This window comes from Nicotiana sylvestris, chromosome 3 (assembly GCF_000393655.2).
Source record: "Nicotiana sylvestris chromosome 3, ASM39365v2, whole genome shotgun sequence".
NCBI lineage: Eukaryota > Viridiplantae > Streptophyta > Magnoliopsida > Solanales > Solanaceae > Nicotiana > Nicotiana sylvestris.
Genome location: NC_091059.1, coordinates 219,467,078 through 219,474,680, shown reverse-complemented (window position 1 = coordinate 219,474,680; position 7,603 = coordinate 219,467,078).

Sequence of the window (7,603 nt, the reverse complement as noted above, 5' to 3'; positions counted from 1 at the left end):
GATGAGAAAAGAAGAAGTCAGGCGTCCACCTGGAGAATGAGGATGAAGAAAAGAAGAAGTCAGGCGTCCACCTGGAGAATGAGGATGAGAATTGAAGAAGTCAGGCGTCCACCTGGAGAATGAGGACAAAGAAAAGAAGAAGTCAGGCGTCCACCTGGAGAATGAGGATGAAGAATTAAAGAAGTCAGGCGTCCACCTGGAGAATGAGGATGAGAAAAAGAAGTCAGGCGTCCACCTGGAGAATGAGGATGAAGAAAAAAAAAGAAATCAGGCGTCCACCTGGAGAATGAGGATGAAGAAAGAAAAGAAGCAGTCAAGGCAACCACCTGAAGAACGAGGGAATACAATTGAAGTTTTGAAATCAAAAGCCCGCTCATATGATAAAGGAGCACATTTAGAATCAATAAAACAGAGGAGTCCAACAAAATCCCCAGCAAGAAGCAACAAGAGTCCCAAAAGAAAATACGGGACACAATGAAAAGGAATACGGAATAAGCCAAATGCCCAAGAGTCACCAAGATATTAAGACAACAAGAAACGCAAGGGCATGATCTAGATAAGATTTTTTTTATAATTCATGTACCATAGTCTAGTTTAACTTTTTGTATTTCCTTTGAAGTAAGGTGTAATAAGGAGGTCAGCAATCAGTAAAAACAGCACGAAGCAGCAGTAACATCGCCGTCCCACGGTAGTCCCAGCTACCCCAAAACTTCCCGAACTACATTGACCTGATTCCTTTATAGCCAAGGATATGTAGGAAACCTTTGAAGCAGAGGTTCGGTCAAATCTTTCAAAAAAAATGCTTCCCACGGAGTATTCGAACGGGCAAAAATCGCTCGTATCCGCTCACTTTATCTTTGCACGAAAACTCTTCGAGTTTCCGCACAAAGAGGGGCAGCTGTGAGCACGTGATTTTTGCCTTAACGAAAACTACTCCAAAATAAATCAAAAAATAAAATAAATTTCTTTTACTGTGTAATTTTTGAAGTTGCGTGGTGTTAAATATTTGTGTTATGTCCGTAAATGTTTACTTTGTCATAATAAATTGAAAAAAATAAAATAAAATACGTTGCATGCATATAGGATTTAATTATGCATTTTAATAATTGATTCAAAACAAAATCACAAAAAATATGTATTTTTTATTTTTCGTCATATTGATTGTGTCATTATGTGATTAATGTTTCATCTACGCGTTAATGGTTATTAAAAGATAGTTAATATTATTGTAATGATAATTTTTGTTTTTATTTTTGATTAGGATTTTATTAATTAATAATAAAATCAGAAAATAAAAAAAATATATACAAGTTGTAAAAAAATTTGGACCTGGATTAAAATCCAGGCCCAAATCAATTTATCCCCCCCACAGCCCAATCCAAACAACCTAGGCATCCGGTCCAAATCAAACGAGTCAAAACGACATCGTTTGATTGTGGTTTATCAGTGACCGTTGGATCAAAGCCAACCAACGGCTGAGATCCCACGAACCTAACCCATAATCTTACCCGATCCAACACCCGGTTCAACCCGTCCCCCCAAACTTAAGCCAAACGACGTCGTTTGGTTAAGTGAGTAGATCCTGGCCTTTCATTTTGATTGATCGGACGGTCAATATCAACCCACCATTCCCCTATATAAACCCATAATCCTTACCCCGGCCCCCTAACTAAACACCCCCCCCTCCGCTCCTGTTCATCATCGTTCCAAACCAAACCCCTAACCCTAGCCGCCCCTATTCCCCTTCGCCTGAAACCCGGCGGCATCAACGCCGCCGGTCCCCACCTTAACACCCCAGAACCCCCTGAACACCCTCTATCCGAATATGTTAGCCTCTTGGCTCGAATCTTCCTAAAGGTTCTCGAATCTTCATTTGAAGATTCGAGCCAAAGTTAGATCTAAACCTAACAGCCCCAAATTGACACCATAGCTTCCCCTAACCACCCTAAGTATGGATCTGTAGTTTATTTGGCTCGAATCGTTTCCGAGCTTCTCGAATATTCTTTTGAAGATTCGGACCAAACAAGAACAAACTTAGATCTGTTCTAAACTGACACCAAATGACCCCTAGGCTACCCTCACCCTTGTGTCATATTTGGCCCCCCTCGAATCTGACCAGAAATGGTTAAGTCCCAAATTGAACCTTCAGAAACCCTAAATTTTCCAAGAGTGGAATCTTTTTCACTTCAGACAAAGATTGAGGTTTAATCGACCTTAGTCAAAGTATTTTCAGTAGAAAATACTTCGACTAAGTTCTGTTTGATTTCAAACAAAGTTCAAATCCAAGTTGAGTCCAAGTCGGAATAAAATTGAAGGATTCAAAGGTATTTTTTCTGTTTCTTATAAGTATTCTACATGTATTCTTGTTTGTTTAATAACCTGTTAATTTTTCATGTTTTTATTTTGATTAATTCTGTCATCTTTGTCTCCTACCCGTCTACTTAATCCAAATATGAATTATTTTTGTTGGTTGTGATTGTTTACAATGTGTGTAATCGACTCGATTAAGTTCGTCGATTAGTTATGTTACGAATTTTCATTTCTGAAAGTGCTGACTGAAACAGTCTGCTTCTATTGTTTTAGACTGATTATGGACAAATGTCGTAAATAGTCAACTGATTAATACTCGTCAATTAAATCGTGTTTGTTTGCAAATCAGTGAAGCAAAATGAATGCTGTGTATATGTTGATTTCTGAATCAGTGAGTTTCAGGGCATTGTCAGTATATTGACAATGCTCCTGTGTTTGTTTGATTTTGGTTCAAATTTGAAGTTCAGTTTGAATTATTATGCTGAACTCAGTGTAATATTGTTGTAATGTCAAGTTTGAATTCAAGTTTACAAAAGTTGGTCAAATACAATTGTGTTAGGAGTTTAATAGGATTGGTTATAGCTGTAAATCAGAAGGATAATTAAGTTTATACAGATTATAGAATCTGTTTTGCAGTAGGTTCTGATTTTTCAGTAATAACATTAGGATTTCGGGGGGTACTATTGGGATTGAAATAATGTGATAGTGTGCTGATAATGGAGTGTTAATGGCTATTAGTTAATGATACTAATGGGGAACAAGGGATAATGGGCTGCTGGAAATCAGGAAAAAGTTAACTTAATGGGATTTAAAGTAGTAAAAGCAGATTTTAATGGAATTTTTCTGTTTTTAAAAGATAAAAGGGGTCCAGGCAGCACTTAAGAGAGGGGGGCAGACCTGTATAAATACAAGGACAGACGTTAGAGGAAAGGCAGCTGATTTTTAAGGGATTAGAGAGGGAATTGGGACTGATTTAGGAGTTTTTCAGAAAAAAGAAAAATCAGTTTTCAGAGAGAGAGAAATCAGCTTTCAAACAGAAATTTCAGAGTTCAGCTTTCAGAGAGATTAGAATAAGGAAAACTGAGATTTTGGGTAGATTTTAAGAGGAGAAACAATCTGATTTAGAAAGAAAGAAATATGAAATAGGAATCTGAAACAGGTAGAGGAAAGAAGCTGAAATCTGAAATGTTATCTTCCTAGAATCTGTCCGTTGTTTGCTTGTGAATATTGTTCGGCTCAAATCTGAAATTTTTCTCAAGTTTCTGTCACTGTTCATCTGGGTTAACGGGTCTTGTTCAGACATCTGTGGAAATACTGATATTCTGCCAGTATTTTGTTACTGCTGCTACTGCTGAAATTTACTTCTTCTACCTTCATTTCCAGGTACTTATCTTTTGAATTTTATGTTGAAAAGAGATTCAACATGACAAATCCATGAAGCCTGAATTGCAATTCTGTTTCCAATTGTCCAAGTTCATTAGTTTAAATTTCATTTTTTTGTTTCATGTTAGTTAACTAGTAGTGAATTCAATTTGATAGCTATGAGTTAATTGTCTTATTTTGAAATTCATATAAAGCTTTGTAATAATGTTAGCCATTCCGAAATCTCATTGGTATAGGTATATGTGAATTGTCAAAACAGGGAGTAAGGCATAAAAATGGGCCATTGATTACATCCCATAATACCATTAGCTAAATGTAAAGTAGAATGGAAATATTAAGAAGTTACATTAGTAGTATATCTTGTAACAAATATGATTTTGTTTAGATTGGTATAAGTTATTATATGGTATGATGACAGGTATAATCATATGAGTAAAGTGAGTTGGTATAGCTCGTCATGATGTTAAGAATATTGTGAATGTTTAGGCGTACAACTATGTTGTATGTAATACAATTCTAATTGAATCAATTTGCATAATAACTCTTTTTTTTATCAATTCGATTATTTATCGTTATAAATAAACTGAGCAATTATAATTCTGGATAAAAAACAAGCATGTGAGAATGAGGTGATATGTATAAGAACAAATTGCCACACTTTATATCAATGATAACTAGAAATAGGATTTGCACAAATTAAATAATGAAAATTGTTCAAAAAATACTTCTTTCCCTCCATAAATCATGTTTGTTAATTTCATATACTATTCATCCTTTGGCATATATATGTTATATTTGTCAAAAGTAGTATTAATCATTTTTTTTATTTCTGTTCTTTGAATTTGAATAGTTGGAACGAATATAAATTATACGCGGGAATTATAATCGACGGGCAACATTTAATAAGTTGTAAATTCTTTTTCAAGAATTAAAGGGTATCTTAAATGGAGATTTCTCGCGATACAATAAACAACTTGGTGGAAAATCCATAATATTATTACAAAAATTTACGCAATTAGGGATACGTTCGCGTACCCTGATTATATTTTTTTTTTAAAAAGCAAATTCGGATTATGCGTACGCGCAATTTCGAGCGAATATTTAAGAAAAGGATTTTTCCAAGAATGTTAAAATAATTTCATATAATCCGAGATGTGCAGTTCATTATTTAAATAAAAAGGGTGATGATGTTCCTGATTTTGTTTTAAATCTCGAACACATATATTTTTTATAAAAACTATAACATGGACAATTTTATTGTGTACACGTACGCGTGGCATGATCCCCGATAATTATAAAAAGTATATAATACGAATATACGTACGCGTAATTCGTCCATATAATTGTAAACAATAAGTAAAAAGCGGTAGTAAAATCATGCAATAAAAACGTATTTAAAAAAAATCAAGATAATTAAGCCATTAAATAAAAGCAGTTGAGCGACCGTGCTAGAACCACGGAATTCGGAAATGCCTAACACCTTCTTCCGGATTAACAGAATTCCTTACTCAGGATTTCTGGTTCGCAGAATAATAAACAGAGTCATATTCTCCTCGATTCAGGGATTAAAAATGGGTGACTTGGGACGCCTTAAAATTCCCAGGTGGCGACTCTGAAATAATTAAATAAATCCCGTTTCGACTGTCCTTTAATTGGAGAAAACTCCCCCACGCCCTTCCGGGCGCGGAAAAAGGAGGTGCGACACATCGTAGGATCAGTCTAAGGATTAATTTAATAAAAAGGGGATCAGCAATGCAAATGACACCCTGTCCAATACTTTTAAGAGTTGGAAAGTAAGATAACATGGGGGGAACATTTCAAAAGGCTGAAATAATACAATTGTAAAGAAAAAGAGGAACTGGAAAGGGATAGTTAATGAAGTATATAACTGGGAACACACATTAAGATTAGGACACACTTTAGAGATAGAGACTAAGAGAAAAATGTGAAAAAAGAAAAAATTTGAAAACAGCTGAAAACTTTAGCACTGTTCCATTGAGTTTGAATTTGCTAATCTAAAATTTTTCTCTCCTTGAATCAATTTCTTAACTGTTTGGACCTAGAAATAGTTTGAGTTTCAGTCATTTAGCTTGGATGTTGAGTTTGTTGGTTTAACTGTGAATCCGAAATTGGATTCTTGGTATTCTGGGTTGCATTTCACGGTTTTGAACTGATCTGGTGAACTATTTCCTTGGATCTGAACTCAACTCTATTGTTGTTACTACTGAAATCCTCACCCTTCTGTTTCATCTTTACTTCCAGGTACACTTTCGAAGTTGTATTGAAGTCGAAGTTGTGAATCAGCTTTGGATGAAACAAACCAGTTTGTTGTTATAATTGTTGTGTAATTCAGTCTACTGTTGTTCATGTTTAACTAGGCCTGTTGTAGAGACTTATCGTGAACATATTTGGATCCCCATCACATTAAAGCATGAGAAATTTCTGTTTCGAACTTGGTATTCTTTGCTATAATTATGGACTGTGGTAATGTAGTTTAAATGTTTGAATGTTTGTGCTTTAGAGAAGTAGTTTGTTTCCAGGTTTCATGTTGGTTTTACTGTTTTATTAGCCATACAAATTGATATCTAATTTGTTAAGTATTTGATTTGATATTCTCACAACTGCTTTGTTAAGTATTTGATTTGATATTCTTATTTAATACAAAAAAGGTCTGTTTCTGTCACGACCCAAACTGGAGGGCCATGACTAGCACCCGACCATACTTGCCGAGCACCAACGTACATTTCATCTAACCTTCTTTATTATCTTTTAGGGCTGACGAGATCAATATAAATGGTAGACCTGGATCATGGACAACTAGCAATAAAATATGACGGCATGAACATACATAGCAGGGGATGACCAGACAATCAAGAAACTACATATAAGGTATGAGCTACCACGCTACCATGAAAGACTATACAACAAAAACCAGCCGACAAGGCATACCAAACTATACATGAGTCGACACTTGTCTATGAGCCTCTAAATGAACATAAGTGCTGCAACATAGCCGGAACAGGGCCCCGACATACCCATAATGTCTATAACAAAAATGCATACCAAGACCACGGCAAGTCCGGAGAAGGGATCTCGCCAATCACCGCTGAACTGGACAGCCTACTGTGGTGGGGGAGCTGCACCTGCCTGTCTATCAGGACCTGCAGCACGACATGCAGCGTCCACAAATAAAAGGACGTCAGTACGAATAAAGTACTGAGTATGTAAGGCAGGGAACCATAAATACGATCAGTAATGTAAGCAAGGATAGAGAATATACAACCTGTAACATCTTAGTACCTCTGAGGGCTACTGACATGAAATGCATGATACATATGTATAAATACATAAACCTTTAAAACATTCGCCTCTGTGGGCATCATCATCATCATATCGTACCCGGCCATAATAGGCTCGGTAAAAAATGTACCCGGCCATAATAGGCTCGGTAGAATCGTACCCGGCCACGTGGAGCTCGGTAAAACCCAACTGATCAGTGGTTGCACAATAGGTGTCGTACCCGGCCAACTATAGCGTGGCTCGGTAGAGTAAAATAGATACATATATATAATGCATGCTCGACTCATGGAATCACATTCTAAACCTTTCGGAGTGACATAAGGTCGGTATCCTCTGTACACGTTATTAGGACTAACTCTTCACTATGAACCTTATAAGAATCAGGAAGTACCAACAACATTGATAACATAAGAATAAGAGAAGCAACATTAACATCAATCGTTCCATAAGAGGGAAAACAATGTAAGTACTGCTAGCTTCTAAGAGTAGAGTATCTTGGAAGCTCGTTCATTACATTATGTACAATCAGAGTCGTGCAAAAGAAGGAAAGGGATAGCCTCACATACCTTGTATATACTGCCCCAATCTCAAGCTATGCAATTGTCAAAAC